The 16,961-nt window shown below is 47.8% G+C and overlaps 1 pseudogene; it reads left to right on the plus strand.

Moving 5' to 3' along the window:
- The window catches only part of LOC146867179 (uncharacterized), a 46,427-nt pseudogene extending 30,781 nt beyond the window's left edge, over positions 1-15,646 (plus strand).
- Positions 15,647-16,961: the final 1,315 nt, after the last annotated feature.

A 16,961-nucleotide genomic window follows, 5' to 3' on the forward strand; every position in this document is an offset into this window, starting at 1 on the left:
AAGAGACCGATCTACAAAAGTTATTTCCTAAATTATATTTTTTTAATATGAATTGTAAATAAACCCAATTAACTATCGAAAGCTTTTGTAGCGTCTATCGCTATTATGGCTAAGGGGAGTTTATATATAGTGGCTAGATCTAATGCTGCAATCAAGTTATAAATGAGATCAAATATTCCTCTACCTTTAACGAAACCCTTTTGATTCCTACGCAAAAGACACTCCGTTACCCCATTCAACCTCTCTGCCAATATTTTTGCAAAGATTTTAGAATCCTTATTGAGCAGAGAGACAGGTCGATAGTAATCACAAGATCTTGGTGATTTAGAAGGTTTAAGAATTAGGGAGACAGTAGCTTCATTCCATGACGGAGGAAGGTCTCCCCCTTTTTCAAATACATGGGCAAATAATAACCTCAAAACCGGAGTGATGACCTCTCTTAAAAGTTTATACAATTCCGCAGGTAACCTATCCGGGCCTGCGGCTTTCCCAGATTTACCCGAGTCAATGACTCTCCCAATCTCAGTGTCCGAGATCGGTAAATCCATATTCCGTGAGTTATCATCAGGAATCTCTTTAATAGAGGTGTGCCAGGCTTCTATCTCTTCTATTTGAACCTTGCGATCTTCACGATATACTTCTTCAAAATAAAATTGAGGAGCCTTTTCAATCTCATCTGGGGAATCAAGTGTAACTCCTGGAATGGAAGAATTCAATTCCCTAATTATTCCTCTGTCCAGATCTTGTTTAGACTTCCATGCCAGGAGTTTCCCACAATTTTCTCCATTTTCGAAGTGGGCTATTTTGCTGGCTTCCCATTTCCTTCTCAGTCTTGACTCGAGAATTGCTGTTAAGTCTGATCTTGACGATAGTATGCTGGTTAGCATTTTATTATCTAACAAGGAAAGTTGGTGTGAGTTAATGTAATTCTCACTTACTTGTATTTTTTTCTATTCTGTCAATTTCCTCCTTATATTTTTGTTGTCTAACAAACTGTATAGATGTAATTACACCCCTAAGAAAACATTTATACGCATCCCAAACTATGTTAATCGGGGCGCTACCCATATTTATTTGACAAAAAAGCCTCTGTTCCTGATCTTAATCTCTCAATTACTTCTTCCTCCAGAAAGATGGCACGCTCTACCGTCCATCTTCTGGGGGATAACCTTGCTGGAATGCTAAGAGTTATAGAGACAGAATGATCGGAAAGATGTTCCCCAACATGAGTAATAGCCTGCACCCATTTCTTTAATGGTAAACTCAATAGAAAGTAATCTATCCTAGATTTGTGATTGTATTTTTTATTATGAAAAGTATATCCTCTTTTCTTACCCATCTTGTTTCTCCACATATCGTACCATACAAATTGTTTCATTGTATTTCTACTCAAAACTGCCGTTTTATGATTTACAATGGCTCTACTACTCTGATTTATCAAGAGTCGGATCCAGGACAGCATTAAAATCACCAGACAAGACTAACGGGTTTGTGTATTTCAATAACTCAGACAACAGACTGGAGAAAGGTCCTGGATCATCCGTATTTGGTCCATAATATCCTGCCACTGTAAACTTAGATGAATGGCATTTAATCCCAGCGATAGCCCACCTCCCCATTTTATCCACCGTACTATACTCAAGGGATATAGCTGGGTTTAAAAAAAAAAATTATAGCAACTCCTTTAGTAGGATGTTTCTGAGAAGTACAAACAGTTTGGATCCATTTTCTAGGTCTTCAAAAGAGATCTCAACTCATCCTCTAACAAATGAGTTTCTTGCAGAATGAGTATCTGCTCTGGTACGTCTCTTAGGTATGGAACTATTTTTTCTATTCTATATTTTGACCTCAAACCATTGAGATTCAAGGAAAGCACCTTCAACTTAAAATTCTGATCAACCTTAGGGCCGGCCATTTCTTTGGTTACTCATCCTTCTAAAACTCTTTATTATAATAAATTGGCGATTTGGACCAAAACAATTTTTTTTTTTTTCATTTTTCCCGCTGCTCCCCACCCAGTGCTCCCCCCACCCCTTTTCATGTGATTCCCCCCCTCGAAGAACCCCCCTTCATCTCCTGCACGGCCACTCCCTAGGCCTATGGGGCACCTCTTCTTGGGTCAGGAGCTTAGTTATTTAAATTCTTACATTCATTCATTGGCTAAGTATTATTCTTTTTACTTTTCCTTAATCTTCCCCTGAATTGCACTGTAAAAAGTATTCAGCTTCATCAACTCTTCTAAAAGTCCTCATGCTATTATTGTGCATTACTTTCAATGAGGCTGGGAATTTTAGTTGTGCAGTGGCACCCACTTTTTTGAATGGTTCCAACAATTTCCCCAACTCCCATTGCCGTGAGTCCGTGATTGCAGAAACATCTGATCTAATCTGAAAAGTTACATCATCCACAATCAAAGAATTACATTTTAGTGCCTTAAGAATTTCCTCTTTCAGAATGTACGTAAAAAAATGCACTAAAATTTTCCTCGGCCTTGTTTTATTAGGATTGAGCCTAAAGGGATCCCTATGTACCCTCTGACTAACCGCCATTAAAGCCTCTTCTGAGCACTCAATCTGTGTTGCTTTCTTTATTAGTTTTGCCACGTACTCTTATATATTACTTCCTTCTACTCCTTCCGGAACTTTGAGTAAATGTATATTGTTTCTCCTCTGAGAATTTTCTAAGGATTCTAACTTATCTTGTGTCTCTAGATTTCTTCCCTTTAAAGCCACTATAGTCTTTATTTTCTTCCACCTGATTTGTTAGCTCGGTTACAGATAATTCTAGCGCCATTGTTCTAGTAGCAAGTGAATCGATTTTAACTTCTAACTTTTCGCATGAGTTTTTAATGTCCACTTGATTCCCCTCCGAGATGGCAAATCTCTCCTTAATCTCTTTAACAAGGGCTTGTAACATATCGCACAAGGAGCTCGATAAATTTTTCTCCCCAAATTTTCCAGAATCTTCATATAATAATTAGGGGTGGGCGGAATTAGCGAAATTCACTTTCGCAAATTATCGCGAAAATGTAAAAAAATCTCTGCAAACACGCGGAAATATCGCTAAGATGCAGAAGTTTTTTTCCCGCCCGTTTGCGGTATTTTCTGTGTGGTCGCGGCTCGCCAACATACCCATGCGGTTGCTCACGGACGTGGCCATCTTATTTTCTTTTTTTTTTTTTTTTTTTTGAAACCGTTTATTGCAATCTCAAATATATACAGGTATGGGCCTACAACCTTCCGGCCGGCCGCTAAAGTGACGATAACAAATGAGAAACATACAATGAGGCACTTAGCTTTGCATAGACACTAAGGCAGGAGGTATCAACAACGCAGGCCATATGGCTCAGAGCCCGCAATACGGTTTCATTTTCTACAACACAACAACATAAGTAAACACACACCCGCAAGGCAACCCACGATCGAGAGTGACAGCACGTGCTCCTCAAATGGGGGACCCCAAACCATCCACTGAAAACCCCCAAGAGGGGAAGGGAAACAAGTCCAGGACTGGGGGAACACTATGCTTGGAGCTAGGGAAGGGAGAAAACTAAGGGGATGGAGCTGGTGAGGCGGGAGGCAACAACGGCGGCTCGCAGATATCCCCGCGGAAGGCGTTCCAGGGGCCCCATATCTTCACCCATGCACCAGGCTTACCCCGCGCCACATACACCACCTTTTCTCGGAACATGCACCAATCCATGTGTTCTTTCCAGGCCGATACCGCCGGGGACCTCTGGGATCCCCACAGCTGTGCAACGTCCCGCTTAGCCACCATATAGCCCAGAGTCACCCATCGCGTCTGCGGAACTGAGTAATCGGTCGGTTCCCACACATTCAGCAGACATCTCCTCGCTTCAGGCAACAGCGCGACATGCGTAACCGCTCGCAGGACCTCATGCACACCACGCCAGAATCGCTCCACCCTCGGGCATTCCCACAAAATGTGTAGAAAGGTCGCTGAGGCACCACATCCACGCTTACACAGTCCGTCCTCGGCATAGCCCATACGCAGAAGCCTTGGCCCCGTCATGTACACCCGGTGGAGTATCTTAAGCTGGACGAAACGAAGGCGAACCGGGATGGCCACCTCCTTCGGAGAGGCCACCGCGGAAATCCAGTCCTCGTCGTCCAACTCCAGCCCATCGGCAACCCAGGCCTCGCGGAGGCCAGTCAGTAAGCCCGAGCGATCATTTATCAATTTCTTGTAAATGAGGGAGATCGTGCTGTCCGGAACATGGCCATCTAGCACTCGATCCTCCAGGGGGGAGGACTCCGGGATGGAGGCCACGTCTGGGAAGACGGAGCCCAGTGCGTGACGGACCTGCAGGTACCGAAAGTATTCACTGCCCCGCAGCTGAAACTCTGCCTGCAACGTCTCAAATGTTTTAAATCCTCCCCTCGTCCAGAGATCCCCCACTGTACTGATGCCTATAGTGTCCCACTGCGCAAAGCCCTTTGAGGTCCACAGAGAGCCCAACCTCTCGGACGCATACAGCGGTGACGCCCGGGTCAAACGGTCCTTCCAGCCCATAGCTGCACTAGCCGCGTGCCATACTCGCACCATAACACGCGTGGGTCCCGTCAAGCGGGAATCGGGCACACTAGCGTAGAGCGCTCGATTGTAGTCGCCACCGGGCAGGAGCACCTTGTCCATTTCAAATGCCGGGTTTAGGGCGGGCCCATAGAGGCCGTGATTAATTGCAGCTAACTGGGAGGCCCAGTAATACCGTTTAATATCCGGGAGGGCAATCCCTCCGTCGTACCACGGGAGCGTCAACTTTGCCAGGGCTATACGCGGCCTCCCGTCCCAGAACAGGCGGCGCTGTAGACCCTCCACTTCACGGAAGTAGCGCGCTGGGACCAGGTCCATGGTGTTCTGGAGAGCGTACAGGAAGCGCGGCAGTGACATCATCTTGAACAAAGCCGCCCGGCCGAGCGGCGAAAGTGGCAAGCGCCTCCAGCGCGCGACATCCTCCTTCAAACGCTGGAGGGGGGGAAGCAAATTTCGCTCGTAGCGGGCCACTGGGTCAAGCGTAATGTAGACACCCAAGTATCGAAATCCCTCCGAGGCAATCTGGATCGGACAGCCCCGCGGGAGGACAGGAGCCTCCCCGGAAAGCACATAGACACAGGATTTGGCCCAGTTGATGACAAGGCCTGAATTACGGCCAAATGAGTGCAGAACATCGACCAGGACAATCAGTGATTTACGCGGGGAGGCTAAATACAAAAGGATGTCGTCTGCATAGAGAGACACGCGGTCCTCATACTCGGGGGTCCAACGGAGACCTCGGATAGAAGGGTGCCACCGCAGCCACTCCGCCAGAGGTTCCAAGGCCAGTGCGAACAGGAGCGGCGACAGGGGGCAACCCTGTCGCGTGCCCCGTCCCAGCACGAATGGGGCCGAGACTCGACCATTCACCACCACCTGCGCAAGTGGGTCCGAGTACAACAATTTGACCCAGCTGACGAAACCCGGCCCGAAGCCGAACTTCGCCAGCATCGCCCAGATGTATGGCCACTCGAGTGTGTCGAACGCCATGGTGGCGTCCAAAGACGCCAAGATGGCCGGCTCCCGCACGAACGGAACACGCGCTAGCACGCCGTGCAGGCGTCGTAGATTAAGAGCCGTATTGCGATGGGGAATAAAGCCGGACTGGTCTTGGTGGACCAGGTCGCCCACCACGCCGACCAGCCGGTTGGCGAGCACCTTGGCGAGGATTTTAGGCTCCGCATTCAAGAGCGAGATAGGCCGATAGGATGTGACTCGGTCTCGAGGCCTCCCCTCCTTGTGGATAACCACGATGGTAGCCAGACGCTGGTCCGGCGGGAGGGAGCCCCGCGAGTGGGCCGCAAGAAACATCGCGCGGAGGTGGGGTGCCAGTACATCCGGTCGCAGCTTGTATAACTCGATAGGAATGCCGTTCGGGCCCATGGCCTTGCCAGAAGCGACCGAGCGGATGGCGAGGGCGATTTCGTCCGAGGTGGGGGCGGCATCCAACGACTCCCTGTCCTCCACAGAAAGGGAGGGGAGCGCGATGTCACGCAGCAGGGCATGGGAATCCTCCTCCGAGCAGGTAGAAACCGGGGAATATACCTCGCGGAAATAATCCGCGAAGCAAGAAACAACGCCTTCCGGCTCAGTGACACGCACGCCATCCGCCCTCTCAATCAGCGGGACTACACGACTCGCTCTCTCCTTCTTATCCAACCACGCAATCAACTTGCCCGCCTTATCACCCACATCATACAATCGCCCCTGTTGCTCTCTGCTGAGGCCCCTGGCCGCCTCCGTGACGAGGGCCCTATAGGCCGCCTGCTTAAGGTGCAGAACGTGTAGCGCAGCGTCAGTCATCCCACTCCCCAAATCACCCTCCAATTCAGTAATTTCAGCCTCCACCCGGGTCACCTCCTCCTGTGTGCGCCTCCGGGCATGGGAAATAAAGGAGAGGGCCTCCCCTCTCAGCACTGTCTTGAAAGCCTCCCAAAGGGAGATAGCCGACAGGACTGACCCCACATTCTCCTCAAAATACCGTTGCAAGGATTTAATCAAGTCAGCGCGAATAGTGGGGTCGCGCAGGTACCAAGCGTTGATCGGGGCTACCCTGCCCTCCCCCCTCGGGAAGACACCAAAGTGCAACAGGAGCGGGGAGTGATCTGAAATGCCCCTCGCCAAATGGCGCACCTCCCCCACCCTCCCGGCATAGGCCGCAGGGACAAGGATATGATCAAGCCGCGAAAGGCTACCATGGGCACCCGAATGGAAGGTGTACTGCAGCTGAGTGGGATGCTTTAAACACCAGCAGTCCACCAATCCCAGTGTATCCAAAAGGCCCGACAGCCACGCCTGTGCCCGGGGGAGGTCCCTAGGGGGATAACGATCCATAGTCCCAGAAACCACTGCGTTGAAATCCCCCCCAACCACCAGAAGCCCCCCCGGAAGGTCAAGAAGGAGGCGCCCCAGGTCCGCAAAGGTGGTGGACTGCAACCCCGGTGGGACGTACACTGAGACAAAGACGACCACTTTGCCCTCCATTCTCCCCACCAAAACAGTGTAGCGTCCCCTCTCATCATGGCGCACCTCGTCTATTTCTAGCGGGAGCGAGGTCTTGACCATAATGCCCACCCCCCGTGAGCCTGACGTAAAGCCCGAGTGGGCCACCAAACGATAACCACGTCGATTCATGGCACAAAAGGAGTTACCAATAAGGTGTGTCTCCTGCAGAAAGACCACATCAGGCGAAATCCGTTTCAGATACTGCAGGACCACACCCCGCTTAATCCTATCCCCCAGCCCGTTGACGTTCCAGGACAACAAAGTCAGGTCCCTACCCCCCATCACATACAGAAGCCATCATTTGTCCCCCCGAGAGCAACTCAAGAACACCAGTACAATAAAGGGTTTGCCTTGCGGTAGAAACGAACCACACCCCACCCCAACCCACCCATCCCAACAAAACTCCCCCCACCCTGCACCCCTGCATGAGCCCAGACAGCCCCCCCAAAGTGCAGTGTGCCTGTCGCCCCATAGAAGAAAACTAACTAGTCCCCCAGAGGAGGAGGGAGATCCCCCAAGAGACCCCGCACGACCCCCTCAGGAGGGGAACTTACCCTAACAGTCAATGGTGACAATAACACAGTCCGGAGCAAGGCCTACCATTAGTCTCTTAGTCCTGATCCGGCGGGCCCTCCCCACCAACCGCTCCCCCCCCGCCCCCCCGGCCCCGATCTCCGGGCAAAGTGTCCAGCCAGTCCCCGGCCGCCTCGGGACGATCAAAAAAGTGTGTGTGGCCATCCACCTCCACCCTCAGCTTAGCTGGAAAAAGCATAGAATATTTGAGATTCAGGTCTCGTAGGCGACGTTTGACACCCAGAAAGCTCAATCGCTGCTTTTGGACCGCCGGGGTAAAGTCAGGATAGAAATTAATATCCATGTTGTCCAGTCTGACCGGCCCTTGGAGCCTAGAAGTCTGCAGGATAGCGTCTCTGTCCCTAAAATTGAAGATCCGGGCGATGAGAGGCCTCGGAGGGGCGCCGATCTTAGGTCTACCCCCGGGGACCCTATGGGCCCGTTCCACAGCAAAGAATTTGCTCAGCCCCCGAGGCTGTAGGTGGGTGAGGACCAGGTCCTCCACGAACAGATCCGCTGCCTCCGCCTCTCGTCCCTCCGGCACCCCGATAATGCGGACGTTGTTTCTCCGGGCCCGACCCTCGGAATCCTCCAGTCGACGATTCATCAGGGCGCTCGCCTGGCCAAGCCTGCGCACCTCCTGTTGAAGGGCCGCCACGTCAGTGGTGAGGCCCGAGGTAGAGTGGGCCAAAGAATCGACCCGGTCATTTGTTTTCGACAGATCGGCTCTCACGAGGCCCACGTCCACGAGGACCGAGTCGATCTTCTGCGCCAGAGTGTCCAAGCGCTGGTCCACCGAGGCCTTCATCTCGGCGATGGCGCCCATGACGTCCCGGAGGGTCAGGTCCGTGGGCAGAGCGGGAGCATCAGTCGGGCCCGTGGGGGACTTACGCAGCACCTCTGGAGATCCCTTCTGGAGGGTGTAGCGGTCCATGTTATTGGATTGTTGGGCCGTGCCACGACGGGTCGACTTCACCTTGGCCCGGTCGCCATCTTGTTTTGTGGCCATGGTCGCAATCCCCAAATCGAGCCAATCTCCTCAGAAAGGGGGCAGACAATCCCGTTCAAGGGCTCCGGGGGGGGGCAACCGCCGATCCTCAGGACAGATCGCTGCCGGCGGGTCGGCAGGGCAGCCCAACGAGGCCACAGCACCGCACACCGCCCCGCAACCCAACCTCGCCTGGCAGCAAGGAGGGCGCAAAAAGCGAAAGTGAAAGTGCGGGGCACGCGAGCCACCCAGCCTTACCCGCCGCTGTTGTTCACTTTGTGTCCGGATCGCCCCACTACTCCAGGACGGGGGGCCGGTGTGGAGAAGGCCGCAAACCTCTATCGATGCTCCCGCCGGTGTCCGAGGTCCGATTTAAAAACGGAAAACGGGCGTCACCTCTGCTCGGGCTCACAAATACAGTCCCCTCATCTGGGACAGGATTCTGTCAGGATTTATGTAGGAGGTCGCGGAGGTCCTCGGGAGCCTCGCACCTACGCGGCCATCTTGGTTGCGCGCTAGGCTCCTCCTCCGGCCATCTTATTTTCACTTGTCTCGCGGTGCATGATCGCGAGAAGACGTGATCGCGAGACGAATGACATTAATGCAGGTGCGAACTGTCGCGAGACAGCGCAAATGGCTACCAACAATCCAACATCTCGGGAGAACGCGACCGGATCGGGAAAACTTGTTGGCGAATGCGGGGATTCAGGTAAGACGATCGCGCGCACGCGAAAATGTATTATTTTACAGCGCGAGCAAGCAAAAAATTTCCGGTAAAATGCGGATTGCGTACATTGACATTTTCGCGCTCTCCGCGGAACGCAAACATTTCAAATTATCGCAATTTCCGCAAGCGGAATGGAATTTTAGCCCAAGCCTAATAATAATCCGGGGGCTTGAGAGCTAATACTGGCGTTCTCCTTTAGATCAATACTGATTTGGAGTTGTTCTGTAGATAAATCTGTAGATTTTTCTGAACTAATCAGGTCAGCCTCCACCATATTTTCAGGTTTATTGATTTTATCAGCCATCTTCAATGCTGATACTTCCACCTCGTCCAATAACGGAGAGTATCTGTTGTCAATAGGAAAGTTAGACAATAGGGCGTTTTGGTCTAATTTATCTAAGCTGACTAACCGAGCTAGTGGCTTTAATACTAAAGTAGTGGGAGCTATTTTAAAATAGCTTTTTAGAGAGGGTGTTAACTTGTTGGGGTCTCTAGAAGAAGCAGTGCTCTTTTTCTTCTTAGAACTTTCCAATTTCGCCGGATTTTTGTCTTTTACAGTTTTGTACTGTCAGATTCTTATTCCGTTTAAAATGATGATTTCCCACCTTTTCTGCAGTTTTTGAATCTGCATCTGCTTGATAATCAACCATATGTGATTTTAATTTAGCACTCCTTAAGGAGTACCTACTTTGCCTCCAGCCCGATTTTGTTGCATCTGTTAACATACAATGATGGTTAATACCCCCTTTTGGTATAACCTCTGCTTTTTGCTCAGAAGAAGGTCTTTAATGAACACTGCACGGCTCTCTAACTTCACACACCCCACCTACTTGCTATGCCGCCACCTTATTCTGAAACTGACCTTGAATCACTTTTCCGGCTGTGCTGCCCCTGCCTTTCCCGCCCTGGAAGGACAGCAACAGCACTCCTCCCACGATGTAGCTCCCGTGCAGCTCGTGCCCAAAGCGGCTTCAAGGTCGCACTCGACCTCGGCAGCCCACCATCGACCTCGCCTGCAACGAAACCGGTAACCTGATGTCCTGGCAAAACCGGGACTCCTCCAATCGTCGGCTCCAGGCCAGCAGGAACACGCCGAGAACCACAAAGGCTCCCGCCTCCGCAGAAAAACCAACAAGGGCTGCCGAAACCGCAGAATCTGCTCAAAATATTCACAGGACCACCCGCGTCCTCTCCTCTCCACCCAACCTAGGTATGGACCTCGTAGACACTTTCGTTTTCTTCCAATTATATTTCCTAGTTTTCTCTTAAATAATGACTAATAATGGCTAATAAGCATCACAGTAGATTCCAAGGTTGACGAATCATACAGCGCAATGTTTTTTCAAGCATGAATACTTAGACTCATCTTGTTCCCGACCCTCAGGAGCCTCCGCGACCCGCTACTCGCCGGCCGCCATGTTCATCCGATCCTATGCTTGGGTCAGAGATGTTCTTGTTCCAAAGAGAAAATTGCACACACTCTTGGAGGAAGCCAAGGCAGCTCGGGACAGTGCAGGTTTTCTTCTCAATGGTATCAGCGAAATACTTTTCTCTCCTAAAGAACTTGCATCTGCAAAAGGTGCAACAAAGGCTCATGCTGGAACAGCTGTCCTTGATGAGGAGAAGGTTGATGCATTATTTGGTAAGATATTACAAATGTTCAAGTTAACATTCAACCAATCTTGGATGGTGACAATTCATTATTATACATTGTTTTAAAGCTTTACATATGTGGTCTTGTATCATATAATCGTACGATGACTCCATCATTACTCAACAGATGTCTGCAAGAAGAACAATGGGGGTGGCTTATAATGTATTAACAACTTGTGCTGAGTTTGTGCTACAAATGGCATGCAAATCTGGCACAAAGCCTTGAGTTGCGATTTTATTTCTGGATCTGTAGGTCCAGGTGAAGGGCTCAAACTAGATGAAGGCATGATAGCAAACTGAACTTCTAAAATACTGCGCTCGCAGCTTTTATTTAGACATCTTCAACTCTCCTAATAATTACATCAGTTGGTCCTGTTCCTAGCACTTGGTTGTAGGCTCCAATTTTGATTTCTGTTCACTATGCTAGTTTCTTCGACTGTTTTAAAAAAAATGCTACTTGGGGCTCTAACGGTCATTAGGGACCAGGGGCTAAACAACAGTTGTGTGGTGGCGCTTTGTGTTTAATTTCTGTTGTCAGTCACGTTTGCTCTTTTATAATTCTCACATTTAGTGCAGATTTTGAGCTACAGAAAAGTACCCCTGCTCTGAGCCATGCCCACTCCTGCTGCCCTAAGTTTTTTACCTGAAGTTTTGAAGGGGACCCAGCCTTTTATCATCAGGCTTCCCATTGCACAAAAGCTAAGACAATGGTTGAAGGTGGACATTTCTGTCCTCTTCCTGAAACTCCAACAGATTTCCTGAATCCACAACTTGCTGCTTCACTCTTAAGTTCATAAACAAACTTTCTTACTTCACCCTCTGCCCCCTCTTCATCAAGAGTAATAAACTTCCATCCTGAAGCGGATATAGGATCATCCAGGAATAATCAACAGTCATCCTGAAATTGTAGTAGAATCATCCTAAAGTAATCTGCAGTCATCCTTAAATTGTCTAGAACCCATCCTGGAATAATTCTCACTCATTTGGATGTTGTCAATTAGTATTCGTGGAGTTGTAAAAGGTAATCACTCCCTGCCAGTAGAAGTCATCAGAACACCATCCTAGAATAGTTTTTGTGATTACAGTAAGTAATCCCATTTAAATATTTTCCCCTATAGGCATACTTCAGAATGGTTTGGGATGACGTCCCCAGATAATTACAGGAATAGCCCAGCTTAAGTTATCAGATGGCTTCAGAATGAGGCCAGGATGATCTTCCTTTTTGACCAGGGTGTTCTGTGCTACAGGAAACAGTGGTCCCTGAGAGCAAACAATAGTTAAACATACAATGAATATAGCCAAGATTGGTACTATATTATAGCCAATGTCCAGCCGGACACGGCAACTTTAATAAGTAGAAATAGTTAGCAGTGATCCAAAGAATGTAAGTAGAGTCTTAGTGGGACACAAGCCTGTATCCTGAGACTTACATATCGTGAGGACAACAAATGTGGAACACATTCAGGCAATTACAATGATGTTTCTGTTTTAGAAAATAATGAGTAGTGAAACATCTAATACAAATAGTGCCACCTTCACAATACGTTATATCCAAATATTTGAATGTGTAAGATGGACAACAAAGTCGACGACGTTTCGATCCTTATCAGGGGGATTTAGGATCATCATCAGGACTAATCAGTTAAATTGCCCATATTTAAGTGCCTGAATTTACATGAAATAATAAGGCAAACAACGAAACATACAAAAGTTGGGGAAAAATGCAGGGAGAAGGGGGAGAAAAAAAGCCAACATAGTAGTTAATATTACGTTTAGGCGGTGAAGCACAGTGCGTCATAGAAAACAATCGTGTCAGATCAGGAGGTAATCTACATTTGAAATCTTTTGCAGTAGTAGCATTTGTGGACATGAAACGTCCAGAGAGGTAATATTGCAGGACACGAGAGAAGAGGTGAGAACTAGGAAAGTAATGCGTAAGCGGTTGGTATGTAAAAACAAAGGCTAGGAATTACACATGTGCACCGACCAGAACACCACGGTCCCCATTCGCCACCCTTCTGACGTATAAGTGGCAATGCTGCACACCGCCTTGAGGCTTGGACCTTCTTGCTATGAACTCTTTGGATCTTTTCATTCCTATATTCATGTACACCGTCCAGAACACCACGGTCCACATTCGCCACTCTTCTGATGTATAAGTGGCAATGCTGTGCATAATCGATTGTTTCCGACTCTTAAATGTATATTGTTGTGGCACGATTGCTTTCCTAAATATCCACTTTATTTCCATAACACTTTTGCTTTTAAAAGTTTCTGTCAAGGCATACCTTTGAAAATCTTTCTCCATTTTTCGTTCCTTGGCCGCCCTGGCTTTCATCTAGCAAACCCTGGCTTTTTTACTCTCCCAATATGGCGCCTAGATATGCCCACATCTCTCCCCCCATCCACACGGCACTCCTCGGGATCACCTGACCGCCCATGTGACCGCCCACATGACTTCGTTCACCTACAACATGACGGCGGTTCACATCCACTTCACAGTCGATCCAGCATTGTCCGAACGCGCTGTCCTTCGCATGGCCACGGAATTCGTTTCTCCAATCACTTTGAGGTAAGAATCGCCACTGTATTCCCCATGTCCTCACAACTTGATCACTCCATGGCTCCTGATTCCATTCCTAAAATCCCTTTTTTTCCCCTACCAGACAAACATTTTACCGTGTCCCCCATTCCGGAAATTAATCATCCCAGGTAAGCCCATTACCCTCTCCACCTCTTATTAACACGCCGCCTCCTCCCAACCTCCTCATCCCAGCTCCTTTCTCCTTAGGCATTGTACCGCCCAAACGCGTCCTTCTGAATTTTACGAACCCGGTTCCCGGCCAAGACGCGGCGCCTCCGTTGCCTTTAGTGATTGCACAAGGTAATTCTCTCCCGCCCTTCCCTTGCGGTGTAATTGCAGCATGCTTTTCATACCACGTCACCTTTCGCCATCTCTTCGCGGCACTGCTTGATAAACTACTCGGCATGCCTCCGCTTCACTTTTCATCTCCGCCTCACAAAATTTCGACTTGCACAATTTCTCTTCGAACTATGCACATAGTGCTACTCTCTGTGTAATTCCTAGCCTTTGTTTTTACATACCAACCGCTTACGCATTACTTTCCTAGTTCTCACCTCTTCTCTCGTGTCCTGCAATATTACCTCTCTGGACGTTTCATGTCCACAAATGCTACTACTGCAAAAGATTTCAAATGTAGATTACCTCCTGATCTGACACGATTGTTTTCTATGACGCACTTTGCTTCACCGCCAAAACGTAATATTAACTATGTTGGCTTTTTTTCTCCCCCTTCACCCTGCATTTTTCCCCAACTTTTGTATGTTTCGTTGTTTGCCTTATTATTTCATGTAAATTCAGGCATTTAAATATGGGCAATTTAACTGATTAGTTCTGATGATGATCCTAAATCCCCCTGATAAGGATCGAAACGTCGTCGACTTTGTTGTCCACCTCACACATTCAAATATTTGGATATAACGTATTGTGAAGGTGGCATTATTTGTATTAGATGTTTCACTACTCATTATTTTCTAAAACAGAAACATCATTGTAATTGCCTGAATGTGTTCCACATTTGTTGTCCTCACGATATGCAAGTCTGAGGATACAGGCTTGTGTCCCACTAAGACTCTACTTACATTCTTTGGATCACTGCTAACTATTTCTACTTATTAAAGTTGCCGTGTCCGGCTGGACATTGGCTATAATATAGTACCAATCTTGGCTATATTCATTGTATGTTTAACTATTGTTTGCTCTCAGGGACCACTGTTTCCTGTAATACATAACCTCCCAAGGTCCCTGTCTAATTCCTTTGGGTGCCCTTGTCCCCTTTTTACATAGTAAGCGCAATCGCTGGATTGCAAGGGCTCATGCTCTTATCCCCCCTTCGTGTTTAGAAAGTGGATCACTTCCCTTTCCTCTCGACTACCATATCTCTAGATATTCTTTCTCTCCCCCTTTTTCTGACATGTCAGATCACGCACCTCTCTACACAGACGTATACATCAAAAAGATTCTAGAAGGTCCATCCCTCTTCACTGACTCCACCAATGCCCCCCAGGAAATCAGTTCCACACTTCCCGAGCAACTAGAGAAAACCAAGAAAAAGTCTGTCAGGTTACAACTCATGATTCGGATGCTTACAGAATATTTAAAAGCTGATATTATTCCCACAGGCCTCCAAGTCAGAAACATACCCGGAATTTTCACTGACATCCCTAAATACATCACTAATTTCAGTTACATTAGTACAACCTGCTCCAGGCACTGGATGGTCTTAGGTATCGATATAGCGACAGAAGAACTCAAGAAACTGCTGGAAGAGATAATAGACATTGAAAAACAAATAACAAATAGCGACACTATATCTGATAGTAAGAAACTGCTAGAACAAGTACAGAAAAGCGTGGATGAATTCTATAGAATAGAACAGAATAAGAAATCCATCAAAGTAAAGAAGGATATTGAATCCTACTCCACTGAACGTACATACCCTTACCTAATCAAAGATTTCTATATCAACAGATCCTATAACAACCAACGCACTAACCGTCCTTGGGGCCGATTCAATAGAGGAAACACTAGTGGGATTCTCAGATACTTCTGCGGACTCATCTGACAATTCGGACCCAGGTGAAGGGACCAGCAGTACAAACAGAGCACCTGGTAATCCACAACCTTCAGCCTCTTTTTTAGGACGTGGCCATCAAGAGCCACAAAAAAGAGGTGGCTTAAAGCGTGCCCATTTCAAAACCCACCAGGGGAACGACAAACCCGACGCAATTACTACCGTTGGTAGATTATCCACAACAGATGGACAACGACAACCCCTCTAGCCAGACACAAACCAACCTCCTACTTCCTATATTTAATCTCACTAAACATCAATTGAATGATTCTGAGTTATCTATACTAAGTAAGGGCCTTTCATTCGTACCCACCACTCAGACTAACTTTCTTGACCTACAGACTGAAGTTCTTAGGTTCTTCCGTAAGATAAGATTACATAGCTATTTTTTGCTAAATCCTCTTTCACCTAAAACACCCAACACCCCTTTAAGACCTCCGTCCACATTTTCTCCATCGGCCAATATGGTCCCACCGGAGATTTGCACCTTTGAGAAGCTAGTATTAAATGAACTATCACAACTGGCCACAGAACATCACTTCATCCCATACAATATCTCAATGGCAGAAAAATCAGCACTTCAAATTCTCAAGTCTAACAATGATATTGTCATCAAACCTGCCGATAAAGGCGGTGGAATAGTGCTACAAGAGATCACTACCTATAAAAGTGAAATATTAAGGCAACTAGGTAATACAGACCATTACTGTAGACTCCCCACCAACGAACTAAAACAAATCATCCAGCAGGTAACCACATCAGGGTTAGATCAAGGCTTCCTATCCAAACATGAACATCAGTTTCTCAACGCAAAGGCTCCCCGGATGCCAGTAATCTACACTCTCCCCAAGATCCACAAGGACACTCTGAATCCACCTGGACGTCCCATCGTCTCAGGCTGCGGCTCTATTTTAGAGCCACTAGGTTTATATGTAGACTTTTTCATAAAAGACTTTGTTCCATCTACTCCTTACTCTGTGAGAGACAGTATGCAAATGATTACCCTGGTAGAAAATCACATTTTTAACCCCTCAACTGACACACTTTGCACTCTTGATGTTGAGTCATTATATACAAACATCCCCCAGCGAGACGCATTACTCATCATTGAGGCAACTTTAGACACACGTATCAGACCGCACGCAGTCCCCACCATTTTTATCTTGCAACTTCGAGATCTGCCTTACCAGGAACTTCTTTTTGTTTGACGGTCATTACTACCAGCAAACCAAGGGCACATCCATGGGAGCAGTTTTTGCGCCAAATCTGGCCATCCTGTACATGAATGCACTTGAGACGAACCATA

The sequence above is a fragment of the Triturus cristatus genome, chromosome 1_2, assembly GCF_964204655.1.
Source record: "Triturus cristatus chromosome 1_2, aTriCri1.1, whole genome shotgun sequence".
Lineage (NCBI taxonomy): Eukaryota > Metazoa > Chordata > Amphibia > Caudata > Salamandridae > Triturus > Triturus cristatus.